At 56.6% G+C, this 25,775-nt stretch overlaps 1 protein-coding gene across 3 annotated transcripts in view; it reads right to left on the bottom strand.

Moving 5' to 3' along the window:
• The window catches only part of RAI1 (retinoic acid induced 1), a 120,696-nt gene that overhangs the window by 29,915 nt on the left and 65,006 nt on the right, over positions 1-25,775 (bottom strand). Inside the window, exon 3 of one of the 3 annotated variants that reach the window (XM_055305718.1) lies at positions 16,153-16,659. The exons of 1 other annotated variant lie outside the window; for it this stretch is intronic. The gene's annotated coding sequence lies outside the window, so the exon portion shown is untranslated. The remainder of the gene's footprint in view (positions 1-16,152; positions 16,660-25,775) is intronic. One more of the 3 variants, XM_055305719.1, reaches the window with a different exon arrangement.

The raw sequence follows: 25,775 nt of genomic DNA, 5'->3' as shown, positions 1-25,775 counted from the left end.
ATTGCAGTGGGCCAGGGGTGGGGCTGGGGTCCTGCAATCAAACAGGGTCCTGGGCCACTCTAGCTAGAATGAGATCCCAGTCCTCGGACACTCTTGGTCCCACTGAGTCCTGGAGGCTGGACTCTGTGAGAGCTATACGTCCTGTCCTGTCCTCCTGAGGACCCAGGACCAGGTTCTGGTTCCGCAGCTCTGAGCCCCACGTCTCAGAGCTGAGTCCCTGCAGGGGCGAGAGCAGCCCCCAGGACTCTGCATTTGGCATCACTTCCCAGCAGCAATACACTGATAAAAGGCAGCTTCACGTTGCTAAGCTCAAGACCACTTCAAGGCCAGGCTTCCTGGGCCCCAGAGTTCCCATCGGCGCAGTGGGAAGCACAGATAAAGTGATTCTACACTTCCCATCGATGGTTCCCCATGCCCTCTTCAGTTCCCTGACCCCTTCCAAAGGTACAAGTCTCAACCCTAGCACCAACCCCAGGGGCAGACCCCCTAGGGTTGGCAGTCCTGGGGATACAGAGGTCACCCAGCCTGACGATGAACAGCACCCAGTTCTTGCTGGCTGCCCTTTTGTGCCAGGCACTATCCCAATATGCACTTTGCATCTACACATCTCATCCTCATGACAGCCTGGTTGGGGCTGAGGGGGAAGTACCATTATCACCCTTGTTTTATGGATGACACTGGGGCTCAGATTGCTGAAACCCACCTTATGAGGTCCCACCACTGGTCAGGGGTTCAGGGTCTGCAGTGACTGGACTCCCATCCTTTCCAGCCTGCCCCTGCCACCCTCCAAACATACATAGCCTTTGAGGATTTCCTTATGGGGAAGAGCAATTAGATTTTCTAGGCCTGGAGCAGGTGTGGATGGGGTACACTGCATCTACCCGGCCAGTTCAGGTGTGGGAAGCAAGGCAGTACAGTCTCTCCGGAGAGTTTTTCAGCAATACAGACCCAAATGAAAACTGCATGTGCTCTCTGCCCTGCAGTCTTGCTTGCAGCCTGGCCCAGAGAGTTCTGCACAGGGAGGCAGTGAAAGCCTGGAGATCCCCTAAAGTGTCCATATGAGGAGGATGAGGGACATGTACTTGGGGAATTCCACACAGTGCAGTCTAGAGAGTAAGGAAGGGCTCCGTGTGCTGATGGGGCACAGTCTGCAAGTTGGGGAGAAAAGCCCAGGATTGAAAGTTGTGAGATGCTACGCTGTATAAAAGGGAGGAGTGTATTTGACTTTGTTTTCCATGAGCATGTCACCCTCACAAAATGATTTTAACACTTATATGGATAAATCTCCACCCCCTGGGCTTTGCGAGGTGGCTGAAGGAGCCTGGTTTGGGGCTCTGGTCTGGCATGGCTCTGTGCCAGCTGTTGGGTGCTCGTCCAGAGGGTCATGTGACCTCCACTTCCTCATCAGGAGGATGGCATGAGGCCCAGCTGCCAAGAGGAGTCAGCACCCCATGTCCTGCACTGGGCACTGGGCACGATGGGGATCATTCCCCCACTTCACAGGTGGCTCCAAGTGGTCGGGGAACAAACTTGAATCCCCTGTAGTTGGTGTTATTTCTGGGTGCGTGGCCTTGGGGGACACACAGGCCAGGACTGGCTCTGGCTCGAGCCATGACAGTGGCTGCTGCCACCAGGGCTGCTGATCAACCCCCAGCACACAACCACTCCTGGTGCTACGTGTCCCTGAATGTTCCAGTCCATTTCCACCCACAGCGTGCATCCTTTAATCGCCAGAACGAAGGCAACACACATAAAACTTAGAAGCAAAGGCCAATCTTTCACGGCCCAAAGACTCGGCCACAAGGGCCTGGCTGAGAGGGGAGCAGCCTGGGAGAGTGTGGGGCTGAATTCTGGCCTGGATACCATTGAGCTGTGGGCCCTGGCAGGCGACTCTAGCACCGTGCCTCAGTTTCCTCAGGAGGAAGCAGGAGGAAAAGTAAGTGCCCCAAAGGGTGGGTAAGAATTAAATGAGAAAGTCAACAGTTGTTCAAGCCATGCCTGGCAAAGGAGGGCCCAACAAGTGAGCTGTTATTTCTAAAGGGTAAATATTTATATAATTTTTTATAACAGAGGGAAAGTTCAGGAAAATCCCTGACTGGTCCTAGTTGGCTTGGAGGTGGGGCCAGAGGGGGGCAGGAGCTCCTGGGAGTGACCAGAACCTAGCTCTGGCGCCCCGGCCCCAGGAGCAGCTGATCCCTGCGCGGGCAGGCGGACACAGTGTCCTAGCACAGGCAGGCAGTGGCCAGAGCAGGGCCAGCCGTCTGTGTTCCCTCGCTGGCAGGTCGGGTGGAACAGACTTGGCCAGAGGCCCCTACAGCCCTGGGCCCGTGGAGCGAGGGCTCAGAAAGGGCCCTGTGTTCCACCCTGCTCTGGGGCTGGCTTTTTCCAGACCAGAGCCTCATGAGTCTCTGGGAAGAACATCCAGTCCCGGGGGCCCTGCACTGACTTTTCTGTGTGACCCCAGGTGAGTCACCGCACCTCTCTGGGCCTTTGTTTCTTTACCGGTTAAATGTGGATAGTGATAGCACCCTCCTCATGGGGCCCAAGAGGAAAATGGACATGAAAGTGCTCTGTCATCACCATCCTCACGATTAATCTGCACAGGGTGCTTATGTGTGCAGGACCCTGTTTTAAGAAGCAGTCTATGGGGGCAGCCCGAGTGGCTCAGTAGTTTAGCGCCACCTTCGGCCCAGGGCGTGATCCTGGAGACCGGAGATCAGGTCCTGCATCGGGCTCCCTGCATGGAGCCTGCTTCTCCCTCTGCCTGTCTCTCTGTGTTCTCGTGAATAAATGAATGAAATCTTAAAAAAAAAAAAAAAAAAAAAAAAGGAAGCAGTCTATGGGGGCGCTTGGGTGGCTCAGCCTGTTAAGCGCCTGCCTTTAGGTCAGGTCATGATCCCAGGGTCCTGGGATAGAGCCCTGCATTGGGCTCCCTGCTCAGCATGGAGCCTGCTTCTCACTCCCTCTGCCTGCCACTCTGCTACTCTACTTGTGCTCTCTTCCTATCAAATAAATAAAATCCTTAAAAAAAATTTTTTATAAAGAAGCAGTCTACATATTTTAACTCATCTTACAGATGAGACAACAGAAGCACAGAGAGGTTAGATCACTTGTCCAAAGTCACACAGCTTATAAGGAGCCAGAAGTACTACAGTAGGTCAATAAGGGGAAGTCAAACACTATTATTATAATCCATGGCTGTGAGGGTCTAGGATCTGGAAGCTTTGAGCTCAGTGTCTGGAGGCAGCTTTGGCCAGGGAAGGAGGGCCCAGGAAGGAGCCCTGTGTTGTGGTTGGCTGTGATGTTCATGCCAGGCGCTGGGGCAGAAGGTGCTGTCCCAGGCAATGGGATTTTAATTCTCATATTTCCTGGGTGCCCTCCATAAGCTGGGCATTGACAGAAGTGCCCTGCCTGCCACATCATTTTAATTCCAAGAGTAACTGCAAGCAACACGTGGGCACCCCCATTTTGCTGACTGGCACAATTAAGGCCTGGAAGCAAAGGGAATTTCTTGGTGAGAAGCAACATTTGGACTTAAACTCAGCTCATCTGCATCTAAGCCTGCTATGCAGGGCAAGGATCCTGGTCAAAAGCAAGAGCAGTGGGCACCAGACACTCCCCTGAAGAAGGGAGACTTTTGGAACCTGCAGGGGCCCCACAACACTTGTTCCATCCCATGCACTGACCTTGGAGCATCTGATCTGCTGCGCCTGGGCCGATGCCTTCACTTCTGCTCACCCTGAGCCTCCTGACTAGCCACAGGTACTGTAGGGTGACCGACAGGGTCCACAGGGTAGACCATTTTACAGGCAGGGAAACTGAGGCCCACTGAGGGGTGGGGATTTGCTCCATGGCTCAGAACTACTTTCTGGTACCTATGGGCTCCCCTCACGGACCACAAGATCCCTTCATTCACCCTCACGCCCATCCATCCATCCATCCATCCATCCATCCATCCATCCAAGTAGTCACTGAGAGCCCCCAGCATGCCACAGAAGTGCTAGGGGCAGAGACAGCTGTGGGTTTCAGAAGCAGTAAGTGCCAAAGCCCAGGAAGGGCCTCTAGATCATACCAGAGTGGGAATAGGGGATTAGAAAAGACTTCACAAAAAAAAATAATAATAATAATAAAAACACAAAAAAATAAAAAATAATAAATAATAAAAAAGAAAAGAAAAGACTTCACAAAGGAAGAGAGGGATGGTGAAGGTAATAAAAATGTGACCATGGCTTTTGTAAGTTGAATGTGGGTGAGGGGCGAGGGATGAGAAACGGGCAGGGTCCATGTGCCATAGCCCTTGTGGGCCATGTGAAGATCTCGGGCCTTGTGCCCAGGACAATGGGGAGCCATGGGGGCTAGCAAAGGAGTGAGTGACACTATCGGACACATGTGCTGTAAGTTCCCAGCACTACAGTGATGGATGATGGACTGGTGAAGGTGGGGAGACGGAGGCAGGAGGCTAGGGGAGGGGAGCCAGCCAGAGGAGCAGGTATTCCAAATGCTGCTGGGGGAGAAGAGGTGACAACCCTGGGGTTTGTCCAGAGCCCATTCTCCCACTAAGCAATGGTGGCCTCCTGCACCGGGAGGCACGGCCTTTCCCGCTCACCCGGGCCGGCCCCACAGAAGCTCTGCGGTGCGCACGGCCAGCCCGAGCCTGGTGCACGGCGACTGGCGAGTCAGAGCTGGTCAGACCTGAGGGGGCAGAGCGTGTGGCTGAGTCCCAACAACAGCAAGGCGGCCAGGCAGCGCAGCGGCTCCAGGCCCACGTGGCCAGCCTCTTCCCTGTGCTCTCATCGGGGACAGCGCAGCATCCGAGGCTGCCCTGGCGCTGCTGTCTGGTGCCGTGGGCCCAGCTCGTGGCACGGTGCTGGAAGGCCAGTGCTGGCGACTTGGGAGGGAGTGTGGTTCCCGTGGGACAGGGGTGACTCTGGGCCCTAGCCCCCTACAGGCCAGCTTTCCTGGCAGGTAAGTGCCAGCCAGCTCCTCGGGCACCTGCCCCTCATTGGGAAACAGGCGGTGGGCAGTGGCCGTGTGCTAACACGAGCAGGGAAGGCCCCAAGCAGCCTTCCTTGCCGCCCTTCTGCGCAGGCACTATCTTTACTCCTGTCCTTCCTTTTCAGGCCAACACGCTCCTCTCCAGGGTTGGATGGGCCATGAGATCCATGCAACATGCCCCCATCCCCTGAGCTCCTTTGTCACTTTCCCAGCCACCCTCAGAGCCACCGCTGGAAAGATTTCATCTTCTCAAACAAACTGAGTTTACAGATCACCCACTTGTTCTCTCTTATGGGGCTCCAACAGCTAATTGGGGCCTTCGATGGATGTGAGCAAGCCAGGGATTCACGGGCCGCAGGTCTGTTGAATTGAACAAGGGAGTGGGTGGATGGATGGATGGGTGGGTGGGTGGGTGTTGGTTTGGTGGGTGGATGGATGGGTGGGTGGGTGGGAGGTGGGTGGAATGGAATGCCAGCCCCTAAGTAAAGCCATTGCTATTTTTGTTAGCTTGAGCAAAACACGATTTCACTAAGTTGTGCTACCTTTCATGATCCCTGGGGCTGGGAAACAGAGAGGGGAGCAGCCCTGCCAGGCCACACAGGGAGGGGCCGCTGGACACCCTGGCTCCTTCCTCCCCACGTTGTGTCATCCCACCTCCTCCAAAGTCCCATTTTCTTGCGCCCTGCCTGCCTTGAGGTTCCCACAGACCCCTGGGAATTCCCCTGACCTGTACATGTCCCCAGGCCCGGGGTCCCAGGGGGCCCCTCCTTGGGGACCAGAAGGGCGGGTGAGGAAGGAGGGGAAGCTGCCTGCCACAGCCCGCCCAGCAGCTTTGCAGAGCGGGGGAGAGCAGGGCGTTTGTCATCTGCTGAGGACGGTGGGGATGGTTTAAGGTGAAATTTAAGCCCATTAGTGCTTGGCTAATGACATCAGCAGAAAGGCGAAAATGAAGGCAGGGTGTGTGAGCGCCCATAAATTGTCAGAGCTGGCGCCGCCTCCGTCCTTGGGCCTGGCTCCCCGGCCCCTCCGCCGGCCTGGGCCGAGTCCCCACACCCCCCACCCCAGCCGGTCCCTGTGTCCCCGGCGGGCCCTGCCCCGGCCAGGCCAGGCCAGGCCATGCAGGCCGGTGCCCCGGGGTCAACGTGCGGCTGGGGCCTCCGCCAGGGCGTGAGAAAGGAATCGGCCAGGGAGCCCAAGCGTGCAGGCAGCATCTTCTTAATCTCCCTCCTTTTATAACTTCTGTCTTTTTTATGCACACGCAAGGATCCCGGCTCAGCCGCTGGCATCTCTTCCCCGGGCTAATCCCTGACAGCTCTGTTTATGTCTCCCATAATTCTCCAGTTTTATGGGTTTTTTTCGGGGCCATTAAGCTCCCAGCCACAAGCTCCTTCCCCTGCCCCCGCCTGTCTTTGTCCTTGAGGCCTGGCAGCCCCACCGCCCTTTGGGAGACAGGCTGTCCTCCCCCAGCAGGTAGACAAGGACCTCGGCCAGAGGACTCGCTCAGGATGGCCCTGGAGATGCAGACTTCTGGTCCACAGGCCCTCCTGACACTGACTCCCCTGTCCCTCCCATCACAATCGTGTCCCTTCTGGCCACACCAGGGTCCCAGAGGGTCTAGCAAAGGGCTCTGGCCCTGGGCCACACCCACCTCCCCAGGGTCACTGTTCCTCAATCCCATCCCTTGCTTTCTGCCCCATGTCCTTCTGTGGTCTGTCTCTGAGGCTTCAGAGTCCTCAGAGCGGGGGTGGGGGTTGGGGCTGGGCGTACCCTGCCCCAGGGTTCCTCATCAGACCCCCCTTCCCATCCTCATAGCCATAGCCTAGAATCTGGCCTCATCACCTCCTGCAAGGAAGTCCGTGACCATCTCCAAGCTGGGTTTCCAGGTTCCCAGCCTCAGCCCTGTGTGGTCTGTCACAAGCTCTGCTCAGGGCACTCCCCTATGATACAGCCTTCAGTGGCTCCTCGGTACTTTCACCTGCCTGAGTTCCCATTCTCAGTGTGGTGCTCAGGCCTCTCCATCCCCAGCGCCCTGCAGACAGCTCCTGCTGCCCTGCACTGCAGTCTGAGATCAGACCTCAGCTGTCCCCAACAGGCACTGTCCCAGCATCAAGCCAGTTCACGCCTCCCGGCTGCCCTTTCCCAACCCTGCAGGTCCATATGCAAGGCAGCAGAGGTCCCTGAGAGCCTTCCTTGCCCCTGGATCCACACAGCCCCTTTCTATAACTCCTACATCTTGTGGGTGCCTTGTCCCCTCAGATTGGACACCTGGCTTCCTGCGTCAGCGTCACCCCACAAAGGCCGACAGGAGATGTTTAAAGGCAGAGCCTTTCCTTGACTCCCTCTGATTGCTGGGTACACCTCCTGCCGATCTCACTCTGGGGCCAGCACCCTCAGCAGGGAGACTGCAGGCACTCTGATACCCTGGCTCATTCCCCTCATGAAGGCACAGGAAGTACTCCCTCCCTCTCTGTTCTTCCTCTGCTCCCTCTTTTCCCTTCTGCTGAGCTGCCTTTACAGCCAGAGGCCCCCAGCCCCGCTGTTTTGCCTGTGGTGTCCCAGATGTCCCTTCCCTGTGCACGCAGGTGGCCCAAGTCCCACCTGTGCTGGGGCTGCTGCCCTGCCCCCACCCCAAGCCCCTGGCCTCCTGCACAGCACATGGCCCGGACCCCGCTCCTCTCCTCTCCCTGCACGGATGGGTGCTGTGGGGGACCCGTGGGGGGAGACCCTCTCCTGCTCACGTGTGCTCGGGTGGCCCGAGTGCTTGGCTCACTTTCAATCGATTCCAACCTGAGTCGTCTTGCGTCTCCCCAGTGTGTCTGGCCGCAGCTCGGCAGGCCCCCTGCTCTGCCCCTGCCTGCCCTGGCTGGCGTTCCACCCAGACGACTTCCTGTCCTTGGCAGCCTTTCACGCTGCACTAGCAGCCCCCGGTGTGACAGTCGGGGCCCTCCTCGGCGCTTGGCTCCGTGTGTGCCCCGGGCACAGCCCCAGACCTCACAGGGCTGCATGCTCCTCTGAACAGGGATCGGGAGGGGGCGTCCTGGCCCTGACTGTACCTCACAAAGAGCCCTGAGCACAGACAAACCGTGGGGTGCCAAGCCAGGCAAGCCCATGGGCTAGTGTGAAGAAGCCCATGAAGAACAGGGCACGCTTACGAGCAAGGCACCTGCTCCAAAAGAGCGTATCTCAAGACAGTGACCGCAGAGCACCAGAGTGAGCCTGGGGCATTTCTGAGTGCAGGCCCACGAAGCCAGGCCTGGTGAGCAGACTGTCACTGCACCAGCAACCACCCCCTGGCCACGTCCCCCAGGCCCCAACACTGCAGGAAAGTTATGATTTAATCCACAAGCCACACCCGAGAGGTCACAGATACCCTGACTCGTAATAGTAACAACAGTTCCCGTTTACTGAGCACTTACTATGTGCTAAGTGCTTGGCGCTGTTAAGCCAACAAACTGTCACAGCTACCCCGTTCTATAGCTTGTGAGATCTTTGCCCAAGATCATGCAGTGAGAAAGGCTGGAAGCAGCAGTGAGCCCAAGCTGCCTCGACTCCAGGGGCCAGCTCCCAACAGCACCGCACGGCAGGCAGGAGCGCCAGCCCCGTGCCCACTCTGCCACAAACATCACTGGGCTCTCCTGGGGCACGAGCCCGGAGCAGACAGGCTACCGTGGCAGGTAAAACACCTACACTCCTGATAAGGGCTCTGAGTGCAGCCCAACCCACCGCCCTCAATCGCTCCTTGTGGAGATGCAGAAGCAGGCTCAGGTAGGGTGACCCACTCTCAAAAGGTCATGTGGCACAGCAGCACCCCTAAGTCCCGGCCCCCAGCAGCCCTGCTTCCAAAGACCCTTCTCCACCCCTCAGGCAAATGCTCACGATCTGATGCATAATGAAAAAGGCAGGATGCAAAAGCGGATGTTCAACATGATCCTAATTTTGTTCAACAAACTGGGTGGAAATGCATAAAAATGCTTCACACCAGCGTCTCCTCCTCAGAGGGGCTGGAGGGGACTTGTTTCCTTCTCATTCGCTCTGTGGTATTTTCTGTATTTTCTCCAGTGAGATAAGATTTTTTTTTTTTTAAAAAAAAAAAAAGACCAACAGCTCTGAGTTTTTAGAATGAACAGGGAATAGGAGTCTGTGGAACCAAGTTCTGGTTAATAGAGAGTTGCCATAGATACCAAGCAGGGATTTACATACTCCCCAAGAACCAGAGCACAGCAGGCTAGTTTTGGGGCCCAAGCTGGTCTGGGTGTCTCTTTGCTTCACTGTGGAAGGCTCAGAAGGTTCTGCAGGCCCGGGAGGCCTGGGATTATTCCTGGGCTGTCCCTGCCTGGTTCCCCAGGGAAGCCTGAGTGTTCTGGGTGGTGTGGGCTCCAGGAGCTAGGAGTCTAGTTGGCTATGATGCGTGCCCCAGTGTGTACCTGGTCTGCAACTCTGGCCCTCACTATCCCCACCTCATTCTGTCCTCCTATCCTGGAGGCCTCCCTCAACCTCGAATCCCACCCACATCACAGTCTATCAGACCCCCATGACCCCAAGATCCACAAGACCAGCCTCCTGCTCACTCCCCAACAGCTGACCCTCCTTGCTACCCTTTCTGGCCTCAAGCCAATGCCCCTAGTGTTGTCTGGGCCTCAGAGATCACGGCTCCTTCCCTGTCTCCACAGCTTTGCACCTTCCCTGTCTGAACACCTTCCCTCGAACCTGCTCGGCCCAGAGCAGGTGGCTGTGTCAATCCTTCTAGGTCCCCAACCCCCCGGGGCCCAGTGCAGTGCTCCAAGAATCCATCAACAGTCCCCCGTGCCCTTCGGAGGTGGGGCCCCCAGCAACCCTCTGCTGACGCTGGGCCTTCTGCAGACAGCTCCGAGCCACCTCCTGCCCAGAGAGCCCCCTGGGTCTCCGGCCTGAGAAGAGCTGACAGCTCCTTAATAAAAGTGGGCCACAGACGCGCCTGAGTGACATCGTGCCAGGCCGAGAGGCGGCGGCTTGCATCAAAGCCTCATTTTTCTCCTTCCTGTTAGGCACTGAAACAATTTACATAAAGAGCCCCACATGTGTCGGTGACAAAGATTCATTTCTTCTCATGACTGGCCAATGTCCCCCTCTCTGTCCACTGCTTCCCCAGGCACCCCCCTTGGGCGCCTGGCCCACTTCCCCAGGGGTGGGGGGGTGTCCGAGACCACCTCTGGGTCACCCAGACGCCAGGCCAGGGGAGGCCACCCAAGAGAGTGACCGTGCCATATCTTTATTAGAACAGACACCCACCAACCCTTCAGGGCTTAGGGGTGGGGCCGTCTGGACAACCAGACGGGTCTCAGGATCTCAGCAGAGCCTTGTTCTGATCTCAGAGGAATAACAGGGTTCTGGCAGGACAAGGGTTGGCCACACACAGCAGCTTCACATGCACCTGTGTATGTTCATGTGTGACACAGCCCCACCGAGCAAATCACCCACCCAGCATTGCACACCAGGTCTAGAACCAGGTCTTCCCAGCACTGAGGCCTGAGCTCTCAGCCTCCAGGTGTAGGTCCCCCCTCTGCTCAGCTCTTGTGAATGAGGGCTGGCCAGGCAGAGAGACCTGGGTGGGTGGACTCCAGACCTGGGTGGGTAAAGCTCCCAAACGGTCCTGTCTCCCAGTGGCTGAAGCCTAAACCCCCCCTTCTCCTGGCTTCATTTTGGGCAAAGAATTACCCTCTCTTGACTTCTCTGTTAAGAAGTGCAACCCCAAGAAGTAACACAGCAGGTCTCAGCATCCTGTGAGCCTGTGACCCTGGCCCCTTGGTCCTGTGCAGCCAGGAGCAGGGAGTAGGGGGAGGCTCAATGAGCTGGGCTCCCCTGGGAGTCCCCTCTGCTGACTCACTGGATGGCCTCAGGCTTCCTGCATGTCAGGTGGGCGAGGAGGCATCAGGTGGGCAAGGAGGCACAACTGGATGACTGGGGGGCGGGGGTGCTCTTCACACATGCGCCTGGCAGATGTGAGTGCCATGCGCTAAAATATGATACGATTATTCTTGCCTGCGTACTAGAACGTGCTATGTCACTGCATGACTCACATGGCTAAGGCCTGCAGGCTATCGTCTGGGGCTGAGCACGTGGCTCCATGGCAGGGGGGAGGCCTTTTTTTACGGGATTTTAGGGGGTACCAACAATACAGGATTTTCACCTTACATTCACAATATAGACGGCCCAGTCCGGCAGACGATGAGGCTGCACTGGGGACGTTTCCGGATTCTGAGGTTCAGGGGGCTGAGGGCCTGGCCCACCCTTCGTACCTCTATTCATTCCTGGCCTGGCTCACTCTCTTGGGGTCCCCCTGCTGCCCACAGGAGCCACCATGACTACGAGACCACTACAATTCCATTTCCAGGCAAACGGCTCATGTGAATGCTATGCAGGGGCACATCCCCCCTCCCCCCCGCCACACAGAATGTTCTAGAATGTTCATGGCAGGTTTACTCATAAGATCCTTAAACTGTAAACTACCCAAATGGTCACCAAAGGTGAAGGCATGAACACCCTGGCAGTTGTGCACAACGGGATACTATACAGCAATGGCAAAGACGAGGGCTGTACACAACATGGGCAAGACCGCTTGCCGAGTGGAAGAACATGGGCAGATGAGATTGCCTAGGGATGAAATCTGCAAGCTGACGAACGGATCCTGGGCAGGCGATGCCTGGTGGGGGCACTGGGGGCTTTTCGGGAGCTGGTGCTGCTCTTTCTCTTGCCGTGAGTGCCGGTGATATACAAGCTGTGTTCAGGTTGTAGCACTTCGTTGCCTGTTCATTTGTGCCCTTCTCTAAGCCAGTCAATAAAAAGTTCAGCATTAAAACAGAGGAGACTTCAGCCTCCTTTCCTCAGTGCCTCCCGAGGCTCCTCACGTGGCGTGGGGTGAAGCACGGGATCCGTTTTGGCTTGTGTGGTCAATGTCCGCACACCAGCAAATATCTATCTCCTGGTCCTCTGGGCCACAGGTGGCATGTGCACCTGCCCCCCATAAGTCAGGGTGGGTGCAGCCCGCTCTGGTCAGTGGAATTCAAGTGACAGGGACAAGTGCTGCTCTAGGGAAGAGCTGCCCAAGTCCATATGGCTCTGTCTCTCCCTCAGTGACGTGCCAGTGTTCCAGAAGGCTGCTGCTCCGTCTGCTTGGATCCCTCGGTGACAGCAGTGAGTAGTCCCTCTGCTGCCTGGTCACAGACAATGCGCTGGCGAGGAATAAGCCCCGTTTTAAGGTGCTAATATTTCGGGGGATGTTCGTTATGCGGCACAACTAGCCCATCCTGCCTGGTATACCAGGCGTTCAAGGCTCTTTGTAGCCTGTCCCAACAACCTCTCTGGCTTTGTGAATTAGAAACATTCTGGCTGTGAGCATGCTGGGACATCATTGTACAAATGCACCCGGTTTTTTCATGTCCTGTGCCCTTGGCACTCCATGGCATCCCTCCCCTGTCCTGCCTCCCGGGCTGACTGCCACTTGTGGCAGCTCCCCCTTCTGGATCCCGCGGCCCCAGCTGAATCACCCCCTCTTGCTGCTGTCAGCGGCTCCTTGAAGGCAGGTGTCGAGCCAGTGAGCAATCATTATTTCCCACAAAAACAAGCAAGGAGGGGAGTAAAGACACACAGGCTTGACCTCCAGCTCCTCAGGAGGGACGCGAAAGGCGGCTCCCTCGTGAGGGATCACAAAGCCATGTGCAGCCGGGAGGGAGCCGGGTGCATCTCTAGGCCCCCTCCAGCAGTGTCCAAGCTCCTCCGCCAACTCCTGCCGCTTGGGGCGGCTTGTCTTACACCCCTCCCCGCTACTCACCTTTCTACAGGCCTCCCCCACCCCTGCCTGCCTGAGGGGAAGTTTGGGGTACAAGGAAGGAAACAGTGCTGCTGATTAACCTATTTTACATGATACAGATTGGAACCCCAGGGAAAGAACATCCCCCCTCCCGCCCCCCCCAAGGCCTCCATTTGAGGCCACGTGACAAGGGATCCCAGCTCAGCACCGCCTCGGATTCCCAGCTACAAATGCTGCCAGGGAACCTCCCAGAGCAGCAGGGTTTCTGAGTGGCCAATCACTGGGTAGCCCTGGGGGAACCTCAGTTGTGTCTTGCTCCAGCCGGTGACAGCAGAGGGCTGAACGGGAGCCACACAGGACAGGAGTCTGGGGGTGCATCAGGGAGCCAGTCAGCCGCAGAAGCAAGGGCCTCCTGGACCCTGTGTCCCTAGGGCTCTGGATCCACTGAGTTGTCTCCACCTGCTCTCCTCCCCACGGTCCCAAATGCCCAGCCAGTCACAGCAGGGAGGGCTCCAAGCAGGCACCTGTCTTTCTCTGTGTTACCACAGGGGAGCTTGGAAGCCCAGACAGGGTGGGCCATTTGCTCTAAATCACACAGGAAAGCTACTACAGTGGGCTGGCTTTCCCGCCTTGGCAGAGGGCTCCCTGGCTGCCGGGGGTGTAGAACTTGCCCTCAGACCAGACTGAACCCCATGGCTTAGCCTGCGCTGTTCTGGGAAGCCACCCCTCTCCAGCTTCATCTCCCACTCTGTCCCACGTGTTCTCAGCCACTGGCTCCCACTGGCTCCTCGTGCACATCAGGCCCCTATCTCCAGGCCTTTGCATACACCCTTCCCTCTGCCCAGGTCCCTAAATCCTTCTCTGCTCAAAAGCTGCCTCTTCCCGGAAGCCCTCCTTGACTGCCCGCCTGAGTGAGCCCTCTACCCCCATAGTTCTTACCACTCTCTGAAATCACCTCCCTTGGGTATTTGTTGGCCCTCACTTTGTTTTTTTTTTTTTTTTTTAAGATTTTATTTATTTATTCATAGAGACACACAAACAGAGAGAGAGAGAGAGAGAGAGAGGCAGAGACACAGGCAGAGGGAGAAGCAGGCTCCATGCAGGCAGCCCGACGTGGGACTCGATCCAGGGTCTCCAGGATCACATGCTGGGCTGCAGGCAGCGCCAAACCGCTGCACCACCAGGGCTGCCCTCCCTTGGGTATTTGTTGACTCACTTTTTGTCTGTCTGCCCCAAGGATTGTAAGCTCCACGAGGCAGGGTCCTCGATACCGTGAGGAGCTACCTGCACCTACGGGCTCTTTCATGCCCCCCAACCCTCGAACATAGTGGCTGCGATCCTGGGGTGTGCCTCCCTGCTCTTGGCTGCCCGGCAAAATGCTAGCAGGCCTCCTCACCTCAGCTCAAGATCAGCAGCTCTCAACTCTCACTGTGACTTTGCAACAAACACCTTCCTGGCTTCCCTCCCAGCCCCTTGCCACTGCCCACCGTCGCGCTGGTCACTTGCCTGTCAGGATCTGCAGCTGTCTGCCTCCCAGCGAGCTGCAGCTTCCAGTTCCCTCACTACACCCCAGTGCTGGGCACACAGTAGGTGCTCAGAGAAAGCCAAGGACGTGGGCGGATGGCTGGACTGGTGCCATGTGATTCCAGGGGCCGATGCTGGTGGCTGGACATGTGCCAGGGACCTATGGGACAGCTTTTGCGAGCTTGCTAGGCACCAGGCACTGTGCTCAGGCTGTTCACATATGGATCCCCTCTCTCAACACTCAAGACAACACGGGTGTTGTCACCACCCTCAATGCAGAGATAAGGACGCTGAGTACGGAGAGGACGAGGCATCAGCCCAAGGTAACACAGCCAGGAAGTGGGGAAGCCCGGACTTGAACCCAGGTCTGTTTGACTCCAAAACATGTGCTCTAGTGTGCCGAGGGCCACTGCCATCCAAGCACGTAGTTCTAGGACACTCCAGGGGCTCTGGGCACAGGACTCCTCCTGAACTCCTATTCCATCTGCCTACAGACATACCTTGTTGCTAAACCGCTCCTCCCAGAAGTCAATCCCCAAATTCTGGGAGGTGAGGGCTTCTTCCTGGAGCTTTCCTCAGTATGGCCCTGGGCTGCTGCCACGCAGGGTGGACAGAGCCATCATTTGGCACCTTAGGAAACCAAGGCTCAGAGAGGTTAAGGGATCTGCCTCTGGACACACAGCTGGATCCCAACTCCGGCTCTGAGAAGTCATATGGCTTCTGGGTGGGGGTGGGGGCTCTGGGAGTGGGACTGAGCTGCATGGGCCCCTCTCCAGGGCAGAGAAGCCTGGAGCCAGGGCAGCGACAGAGCTGCCGTCAACCCCCAGCATCTAGAAGCTACCAAAAGGCCAAGGGGTACTGGACTGAGCCAAACTTTTGGGTATAGTCTGGATGGTTTTGGCCTTGATGCCAAGCCTCCTCTGGGTCTCTGGTTTCTAGAGCCTTTCTCAGGTTTGCTGGACCGTCACTGTCTACCCCTTTCTTTCTTTCTTTTCTTCTTTCTTTCTTTCTCTTTCTTTCTTTCTTTTTTCTTTCTTTCTTTCTTTCTTTCTTTCTTTCTTTCTTTCTTTCTTTCTTTCTTTCTTTCTTTCAGATTTTACTTATTTATTCATGAGAGACACAGAGAGACAGAGAGAGAGGCAGAGACATAGGCAGAGGGAGAAGCAGGCTCCATGCAGGGAGCCCGATGTGGGACTGGATCCCAGGTCTCCAGGATCACACCCTGGGCTGAAGGCGGCGCTAAACCGCTGAGCCACCCAGGCTGCCCACCTCCCTTTTGATCATTGTAGTGTTGAACACATACCCACATGTCCTGAGCACTTGTCCGTGTCTCCCCCAAGCATGGCAGCACTGTGGGGGCAGAACCCTATCAAGATCTCCAGGGCTGCCTACACAGGGTTCTGACCAGGTGGGATCCCTTAGCAAATGTCTGTTAGATAAGTGAACGGACCGTTATGCATTTACTTCCCTTCTGTAATGTTGCACAGGCTGCCTCCTCCTTGTTTTTTAAAAAAGATTTTATTTATTTATTCATGAGAGACCCAGAGAGAGAGAGAGAGAGAGAGAGAGAGAGGCAGAGACATAGAGGGAGAAGCAGGCTCCATGCAGGGAGCCCAATGTGGGACTCAATCCCAGGACTCCAGGATCATGCCCTGGGCCGAAGGCAGACGCTAAACTGCTGAGCCACCCAGGCATTCCTTAGGAAGCCCTCCTTGAACACCCTACCCCCTCCACCCTAACCAGTGGGAGCCCTTAGTAAGCACAGATCTCACCTCAAGTCTCAATTTAACCCCAGAGAGCTAAATCGCAGAATCCCTGTGGGCTCCACCCAACTTCGGCTCACTCACCTTTGGGGATGGAGTGCTCACTTCTTTCTCTAATTCTTCATTCAGCACCTACTGGGTGCTAGCCTCTGTGCGGGGTGCAGGGTGCAGCAGCAGGACAGCCATGGCTTCTGCCCCGGAACAAGCACCAACATTCTAGGTCAGCTGGGTCCCCTCCGGGTGGCTCAGCTCCTGGCAAACTTCACCCCTGGATATGTGAGGACATGGGGAACTATTCCCGATGCATTAAGTGAGAAAAGCAGGTCACCACAGGGATACAGAAGGAATATGGTGCCACTTCTGTCTTAAAAAATGTATAACTGCCTGGTTCTGGAGCAACTAGGCCCAAAATGTGACCCGGCCATCAGTAGGTGGTAAGATCCCAGGGGAGCCTTATTTTCTTGCAACTCTTGTCTATCTGCTGAATTTTCCACAATGAACGTATATTATTCGTCACTAGGGGGGACTTCTGCCAATCGACGCCTCCTCTTGGCTGGGCTGAAGTCTGCGTCCCGGTTTGTGTCCTGCTTTCTGGAGCAGCACAGAGTAAGTGAGAGAACTTGTAGGAAGGGGTCTGCAGGCTCCCTGCCTGGGGGCCTGTCCTTCTCCTGGGGATCTGTCCTTCACCCAACCCTCACCGGGGCCCTCACCGGCCCCAAGAGCAGAGGCCTCACATCCTGCCAGTGCTTTGCTTCCCACGTGGAGCCTGTACTCATCTGGCCCCCCTCTGTGACCACAAGTTCCCCAGGGCAGAGACCACAGGCCCAACATGGGGCTGGGCATACAGTAAGTGCGTAATAACAGCTTGCACAGAGTGGCCTCTGCTTCATGCCTGGCGAGTGGTCTCACCTCTCCAGGACAATGAATGTGCTAACGACAGCATCTGCAAACGGTAGCGATTTGCCCACCCCAACATCCCTAAACTGGAACCAGAGAGATGACATCTATGGCTCTTCTGCAAGCCCAAATCTGTCTTTGTTCCTCCCCAGTCTAAATCTCCCATAGCTCCCCAATGTCCTGAAATAAAACCCCCTGCCCCAAGTTTGCAACTAAAGTCTTATGCCCTCTGGCTCCTGGTCCCTCCCCAGGTCCTCTCCTCCACCAAAACAGGTCAGCCTATAATGCACCTGCCAAAGGGTCTGCTTCATGCCCCTGGGCCTTTGCATATGCTAGTCTCTCTATCCAGAAGAGCCAGACCCACCCCTACTCATCCTTCAAAACCCTGCTCAGGTGGCGGCTCCCGTGAAGAGTCCTTCCTGATCCCTTACCCTGCCCCAGATCTGGTGAATCGCCCCTCCTGCTCCTGCTCTTCAAACACACATTGATTATCGCACTCAATGCAATTAGGGGTTGACAAGTCTGTCTCCTACCAAACCGGATGCGACGGGGACTGGGCCTTTTTGTCTTTGTTTTAAATCCCCGGTGCCCAGATACCGCCTGCAGACAAATAGGCACTCAGGAGTGTCTCACTGACAGGTGGGTGAGTCGGTAAACAACATCTGCACGGCCCTTTACAGTTTACGAAGCCTTTTCCCGTCCTCCCATCTCACTGGGCTCCTCTCGCCAGGGTGGTGGGGAGGGAGGCTCCTGCTGCATTAAAGGGCCTTGGGGGCCCCTCTCGTGGCCAGGGCTGGAGTTTGAGGTTTGCCGGGCACCTCCCGCAGGGCTCACAGAGAGCGGCCGGACCCCCTTTCAGCAGGAAGCTGACTGTTTCCCCAGTGGGGAGGGGGCTGCCACCCACCCCCAGGGAGCCGCCGGCAGGTGCCCAGGTGGGGCCAGGTCAGGGAGAGGCTGGGGTGAGGCCGCCAGCCCGCCCGGAGCTGTGGGATGCGGAGGGCTGGAGCAGCTCCACCAGCGAGTCTTGGTAACAGTTGCTATGTAAAACGCTCGGAGGGGGAATTTACTGTCAGCGTTAATAATAGATGAAGGTTTCAGAATTTTTGATGCCTTACGTTCTAAGCCGTTTGATTTATAATGTCTCTGGAAAGGGAGAGCTGAGGGTGGGGGCGACGGAGGAGGCCCAGAGGCGTGAGCCGGGAGCTCATGTCCCCGCCACCTTCGCCAGGCCGGGAGGGAAGCCGAGGCCCACGGGGAGGAGCCCCAGGATCCAGATGCCCGACGCTGCCCCGGTCCACGGGAGGAGAAACTAAGTCTCAGCCCCTCCCGCCCTGCGCCTGGGGTTGTTTTGGTGGATTACTGCTTCTCCTTTTAGCGCGAGCAGGTGTATCTCAAGTAGTCTCCGGAAGCGGCACTGATGGGCGCCTGTGGCGGGGGCTGTGTGGGGCTGATTACAGGCGCTAGGAAGGCAAAATGCAAGTCCCAACTTCCCTTCTGCTTAGCTGCAAGCTGCGGCTGTTGTTGAGTCGGGGGAAAAATATCCTCCCTCAGAGAGCAGGCAGCACGGCTGGGCAGGAAGCAGGGCCCGTTTGCTGGGCTCCTCAGAGCCTGGCAGGGGGTGGAGAGGGGAGCCAGGAGGGGGCAAGGGCATGAGGGGCTGTTTTCTGATGCAGGAGGACAGGCCCCTCTGTGGCCACTGGGTCTGCCATTCAGTCCCCCAGACATACACCCGCACATGCACTTGAGCGTGGGCTCAGGCCACCCCCACCTGTGGCGAGGCCGCTCCCCTGCTGGGGTGACCCTAAACTGAACTGGTTTTAGAGAGGGTGCCTTCCCTTTGGGCTTTCCCACCAAGCCTTTGCCCACGCTGGTCTTTTCATCTAGACTTCTCTCATGCCTGTCCTAACCCTCTTTGACCTCTCACCCCAGGCTAGGAAATCTTTCCTGATTCGGCAGCCAGATGGGCTCTCTCCTCCCTGGATCTCTAAGCACCTGATCTGAGGGCCAGAGAAACTGGGCCTGGGCACCCAACACCCTCTCACCTTGACAGCTCTGTCCCGAAAGTCATGTCATCTCCCACCTAGAAATATAGGTGTGTCTGGGCTCATTCCTCAGGCCCTGAACACTTCCAGGAGCCCACCCTGACCACCACTGCAAGCAGGTGGGAGAAGCCTGCCCCTCTCTGGCCTCTGTTTCCCCTTGCAGGGGTCTGGTGCCCTGTGTTCACCACAGGCCTGGTGCAGACCCACAGGCAGCCGTGGGGCTGGTAGCAGAGTGACACCCTCTCCCCCACAGACATCCTCTTGGGGCAACACGTGAGGACCCAAAACCTCTGAGGAGCTGTGGGCATGCTGTTAAGAATCGTAACTGTGACCAGAAAACCTTCCTTACTGGCTAAGCCCCTCACCACACAGAGAGAAGCCTGCTCCAACCACATCAACAGCAGCCCCCTCCCTGGCTCCCCATCCTGCCTCCCTGCTTCATCACTGATTGGCTCACCTGCTTTTGTCAGTGCCTCTCATTCACACATGAGCTTCACAAACAAGGGTTTTTGTCTGTGTTGGCCACCACTGTGCCCTCAGCACCTGGGATAGCCTGGCATACAGCGGGTGCTCACCAGGCGCTGAGCTGAATGCATAAAGAAAGGAAGAAAGGAATGAACACTGCCTGAGCCCTCACATAAACCGGGGCCGGCCTGAGGGCATGGGGCTCAGCAGCAGGGTGCAAGGGCCTGGGTACACAGGCTTGCCCCTTACCCCCAGCACTTTTTCATCCTGCATGCATGCACCCAAGCTGCACCCAGGCGTCCCTGGACACCCCCTACCCCAGTGCCTGCGCTGGGCTCTCAAGTGTCCCAGGCTCCAGAGTGCCCTCAAGTGGGAACACTGGAACTGCCATCCCAAGGGGAGCCAGGGCACACAGATCCACCCACAGGCTCTGAAATAATCACCTCTGCCACAAATGGAGGCCGCCCTGGCCCTCCTGACCCTCCAGAGCTGCTGGGACTCATGCAAGGACTGGGGCATGGAGGGCTTCCCAGGGTTGGCAGCGCTGCTGGGCACCGTGCCTGGGGGCAGAGGCTTCTCCTGGGAGATAGGCCTCCTGCCTGCCTGGGAGAGCTCTGCCTGGCTGGACCCCACCCTACTCCCATGTCACATTCCTCCAGGAAGTCAGCCCCTGCAGGAACTATGGGTATCACTCACTCACCAAATACTATAAGGCCCTCCTCTGAGCCAGGCCCTGTGGGGTACATGCTGGGGACACCGAGGAACCAGACACAGCCTCCAGCTGGAGGGCACCCCAAGAGACACACTGGTTATCTGTGTGAGAGGGTGTGGGGCAGGTCTGCGGTATGCCAGGTGCAGGGTAGGAGCTGGGCTTTGTTTGGGGAGCCACGAGGTGACTCAGTCATATCTGCAGGTGAAGGGCTTGGGGGACAGCATGGCTAGGCCCCGGCTAAGAGGGATGAGCAGAAAAGGAGATGGGGGAGGGGATGATGCCCCTTTCCTGGCTCAGGAAAGCACCCCCTGAGAGTGCTGCCTGGGGAGGGGACTTTAAGCAATCAGGGACCCCAGACATCTTCAGGGTCCTTTGTCCTCAGAGGGCAGGGGTCCCTGAGGAGGCTGTGTGTGGCCCATTAGGTGGGGAGGGTCTGATGGTCTCCAGGAGAGGGGACCCCAGTGTGGAGAGCTCTGTTTCAGTGTCTGGCAGCCTCTGACCTCCCGGAGCTTCATGGTCTGGGCTCTGTGGCCCTTTGGCAGGCTGAGCTGGGATGGCAGGTCACCGAGGGTGGCCGCAGGGACCTTGGCAAACAGGAAATGCCAACTCACCCTTCGAGTCGGCTCCAGGAGCTGATGCTCCCCTTGGCCTGTCTGTCTAACCCCAGGCCTACGCCTCTCCTTCCTGCTCCAGCTCCTCCCACCCCCAGGCCTCCCAGTCTTGCTGCTTTCACCCACCCCACTCCTATGATGGTCTAGAAGTAGAGCCGCTAGGAGCCTAGAGCCCACTTCATCAGCCACTCATCACGCGTCCCTTCATTCAACAAAGCTGCATTTTATGCTGCCAGGCCCTGCATCTAGGGCTCTCAGTTCAGCATTGGGGTGCTGCCAGGCTGTTGGGGAGACAGTGCATCCTCAGGCCTGCCAGACTAGGGTGGCAGCACTGTGACAGGAAAGCCCAGGCTCTGTGAGCCGAGAGGAGGCCTCTAACCAGTCCAAAGGTCAGGGAAGGCTTCCAGGAGGCCAGCTGCATGGTGTGAGGTAGTGTCGGGTATGGCTTGAGCGATTGCGTCTCACCCTCCTTGGCCTCCTTTCTGTTCCAGTTGAGCTTCTGTTCATCAAGTCTGCCTGATAGGTAGATCTCGACTCCCAGTACCAGCTGCCTCAGAGCCTCTGTTTTTCCGGCATATAGAATGGACCCAATGAGTCACTCAGGTCAACTGGGTAAATATTTACATAGTAGGTGCTCCCCTACCTACTATTCTTCTCCCCTACTCTGTGCTGAGACACAGGCCCAGGTGCCTTGACCACTTTCCTATCCCAACTGAAGCCTGTGGGCAACCCCCAATGCCTGGTAAAAGCCCAGGATTCTAGAAGGACCAAAAGCCAAGCCTCAGTGGGTGAGGGCTGCTGGGTCATTCGTTGTGGCTTTAATAATGAGGTTTACGGAAGGTTTTCTAGTCAGCAATAACGTGCATAATTTTTGTGACTTCATTAGTGCCACTAACCTGAGTTGTCATGGGAGGCAGGAGGGCAAGTGAAGATGGGGGTTAGGGTGTGCAATTATGATGCTTTTGTACAAAATAGGAAAAGACATCCCAGGTACCAGGCTGCACAGCTTAGCTAGTGGAGTATAGGCTGGATTTCTGCCAGGAACCCTTGTGCAATGTACAACGCATACAATTGTGCCCTTTGGCCCTAGGTTCAGGTGTCAACATGGAGGCCTTTCCCCAAACAGGTCTGTCCTGCTTTTCAGACCACTCAAACCAGGTGTGAGAAATCAGAGCTTCCTGAAATCAGATGCAAAGTCTGTGTGTATGTGGGTGCACAAGCACATTTTTTTCTGAAGACGATGCAGAACTGTTTCCTAATTCTCAAAGGGTTCAGAGTCCCTAAAGTCTAGACTTGAATCTGGGTCCAGGATCTGGGATACAGAGTCATAGAGGGGTCTTGCTGGAGCCTGGGAAGGGATTTGAATGTGTTCAGGGAGACAAACATTTGTCATTCTGTTTCTCAAAAACTGACTTAAGGTTTTTTTAAGGATTTCATCTTTTTTTTTTTTTTTAATTTATTTACGATAGTCATACAGAGAGAGAGAGAGAGGCAGAGACACAGGCAGAGGGAGAAGCAGGCTCCATGCACCGGGAGCCCGACGTGGGATTCGATCCCGGGTCGCCAGGATTGCGCCCTGGGCCAAAGGCAGGCGCCAAACCGCTGCGCCACCCAGGGATCCCTTTTTTTTTTTTTTTTTTTGATGAGTGGAGGGGCAGAGGGAGAAGGAGAGAGAGAATCTTTTTTTTTTTTTTAAGATTTTATTTATTTATTCATAGAGACAGAGAGACAGGCAGAGACACAGGCAGAGGGAGAAGCAGGCATCATATAGAGAGCCTGACGGGGGACTCGATCCAGGGTCTCCAGGATCACGCCCTGGGCTGCGGCGGCGCTAAACCGCTGCGCCACCGGGGCTGCCGGAGAGAGAGAATCTTAAGCAGGTTCCATGCCACTCTGCCCAGAGCCCAACCCTGGAGATCATGATCTGAGAGGAAATCAAGAGTCAGATGCTGGACAGCCCCGGTGCAGCCCCATGCAGAGTCCTGCTTCTAACTTCTGCCTCTCTCTCTGTGTGTGTCTCTCATGAATAAATAAATGAAATCTTAAAAAAAAAAAAAAAAAAAGTCAGATGCTTAACTGACTGAGCCACCCTGGACTTAAGAAAGATTCTGAGCATCAAAACCACACAGTCTTGGAAAAGGGATGATTCCTGGGCCCCACCCCTTAAGATATGTGATTTGGGGTGGCCCGACCCCAGGAATTTGCCCCTGATGCGAACTCCAAAGCTGCTGAGGCTCTGATTTAATACCAGCTTGTTGGCTCTGCTGTAAGTTGTTATTTTTTCTTTCGGTATTGGTAGGGAACAATATATACACCCTGAAGTCCATCAAAACCCCACAAAGGATATCCATGGATAACTGTAACTCAATCCGTGACTTCAACTCCCTCTTCATTGCCAGAGTGGGGTAGGAACTGCGGAGGTTTTGTCGCTCCCACCCCCTCAAGCCAGGGAAGGGCATGGTGAGAGTTCCACAAAGGAGAAGTCAGATGGCTGGGCCTCCCAGGAGTTTCTGGCCCCAACGGGTGCTGCACAGCCCTCACCAGCTCATGTCTATTTCATGCCTGCCTCCCCGGGCCAGCCCCAGGGCTCCCCATCTGGCCAACACAGTGGGCCATTCACCAGGGGCACACACCAACCCAGGCTCCTCCGGCCTGGGGTCCAGGCCAGACACTCACCCCATGGCCTGGCCTTGGACACAAGCTCTTCTGTGTCTGGGAGTGAAGGAGCATCTGTCTCCCTGTCTCCCAAGTCCCAGAATCCAGCACTGGGCCTGCCAAGGAGGCCTTTGGGCCGGTCGATGAATGAATTCATTCAACAATACAAATTGAGCACCTACTGTGCGCCAGGCAGCAGGCAGCTCCCGCCCCCGCCCCCGCCCTGCGTCCCGTGTGGGAGGAGGAGGTGCAGACAGAGGTACAAGTTTGAGGGAGAGGACAGGAGCTGTTAAACACTGCTGGGCGAGTGGTGTACGTGGGAAGCTCCCTGCGGAGGGAGGAATGAGCCGGGGAAAGGGAAGTAGGGCGTCGAGGGGCAGAGAACGGGGTGCGGGCCGGCGTTAAGGATGGTGGTCAGCCCCTGGGCCCGGGCCGGTCTGCAGGCCTGGACCACCACGTGCTGGCCCCGTCGGGCCGCTCACGCTCAGCCCCGGGGGGACCACAGGAAACTACAGCCGCAGGCACGAGGCGCCCTTTGTCGGGGGCCGCCATCATGGCGCACTCACCCCCAAACCCAGCTCCCGGGGCTGCGGTTCCGGAAGCCCCGCCCTTCTCCAGCAGCGCTCGCCAGCCTGTTAATCACGGGCCGCGCGCGCCCGAGGAGCGACACGCCTCGCCCGGGTGCCCCGCCCACGCGAGTTGGCCCCGCCCACTTCCGGAGCCGGGCGGGGCTCCCGGGCGGCCCCGCCCCCCGCAGCGTGACGGCTAATCAGGGACGGCGGCCCGGGTTGGGGGCTGGGGCTCGTGCGAACACAAAAGGCAGGAAATACAAGGCGTCTGTGGCGCTGTAACCATGACTACCCGCGCCCTCGCGCCGCCCCGCGCCCCGTCGTGGGACCGGCCCTCCGACAAGGAGTGCAGGGTGCTAGAGATTGGCAGAGAGCCTCCCGCACTCCGCTGGGCCGCCCCCCACCACGTGGCCGCGGGACCCGGGGCCTCCACTCCTTCATCAGTGAAATGGGGTCACAGTCTGCCCAGGGCTGAATTCACTCAACACTTATTGAGTACCAACTGTCTTGATCTAGAGATCCACCAGAGATCCCTACATAGGACAGCTTAAAACAAAAAGTCTGGGGCACCTGGCTGGCTCCGCTGGTAGATCTCTTGACTCTTGCTCTTAGGGTGGGATTATACTGTGGGAGGGGCGGGAGGGAAGGAGGCAGCCAATAAGCAAAAATATATATGGGTAAAGTGTACAGGACATTAGGAGGTGACTAAGTGCTTTGGTGGAAACAGATTGGAGTAAGAAGAGTGGGAATGTGACGGAGACGGTTTGTAGTTTTTAAATAGGGTGATCTGGTAGGTCTTATCCAGGTGACACTTGAGGGTAGGCTAAAGGGGAGAGCGAATCAGCTGCACGGCTACCTGCCATGAGAGCACTGGAATCAGAGCCAGAGCAAACAGCCAGTACGAAGGCCCTACGGCATCAGTGTGTATGATGGAGAACAAGGAGGCTATGGTGTCCACAGCTGAGTGAACAACCAGAGAGGAGGAGACGAGGCCTGAGGTGACAGGAAAAAGATCCAGGCCCCTTCAGGGCCTCAGCAGGTGCTAAGACTAGTCAATATTTGCTCCTTTTCCCTTCTCACCTTCTTCCTTTTATGTCCTTTCCTCCTCCTTCCTCTTCTTCTCTTTCCATGCCTCCTCTCCTCCTCCTCCACAGACTAGGAGACATTCCCTCTTCAGCATAGGTTGGAAGGACCTGGGTCACTGGTCTGGGCAACAAACCTGGCTCTAGGGGCAAAGGCAGAGACAGGAGCAAAGAAGCCAGACTTCCTCAGCCTTTCACAAGCTGTTACCCCTGCCTGGAATGCCCTTCCCATCTCTCAATCTGAAAAACTAGCACCTTAGCCTTCAAGGGACAATCAAATGTCACCTCCTCCGGGAAGCCTGGGCTACCTGGCTTGGGAAGATGCCACTCCCCAGAGCTATCCTCCATACAGACTAGATCGCAGGACTGACCAACATCCCCCTGCAACTTTCCCATTAGGGGCATTTGTCCTCTCTTCGCATGATGTGAGAGGCAGGGGGCTGCTAAGTGGCAGAAAGGCCAGCAGGAGAGCACCTGCCAATCGTAAGGGGTTGAGAGACAAAACCAGAGTGGACAGCCAATAGTTGGTAGACACGTGTGTGTCTTCCCAGTGTGTGGGAGGGCCAGTCCTGCCTTACCCCAGTAGCCATAGATGGGGCCTGGCAGAGGTCCAGAGCTGGGAAGGGGGTGAGGAACAGAAGCCCTCCAAAAAATGGACAGCTAAAGTGATGGAA

This window comes from Nyctereutes procyonoides, unplaced genomic scaffold (assembly GCF_905146905.1).
Source record: "Nyctereutes procyonoides isolate TBG_1078 unplaced genomic scaffold, NYPRO_anot_genome, whole genome shotgun sequence".
NCBI lineage: Eukaryota > Metazoa > Chordata > Mammalia > Carnivora > Canidae > Nyctereutes > Nyctereutes procyonoides.
This window is presented reverse-complemented; position numbering and strand designations above follow the sequence as displayed.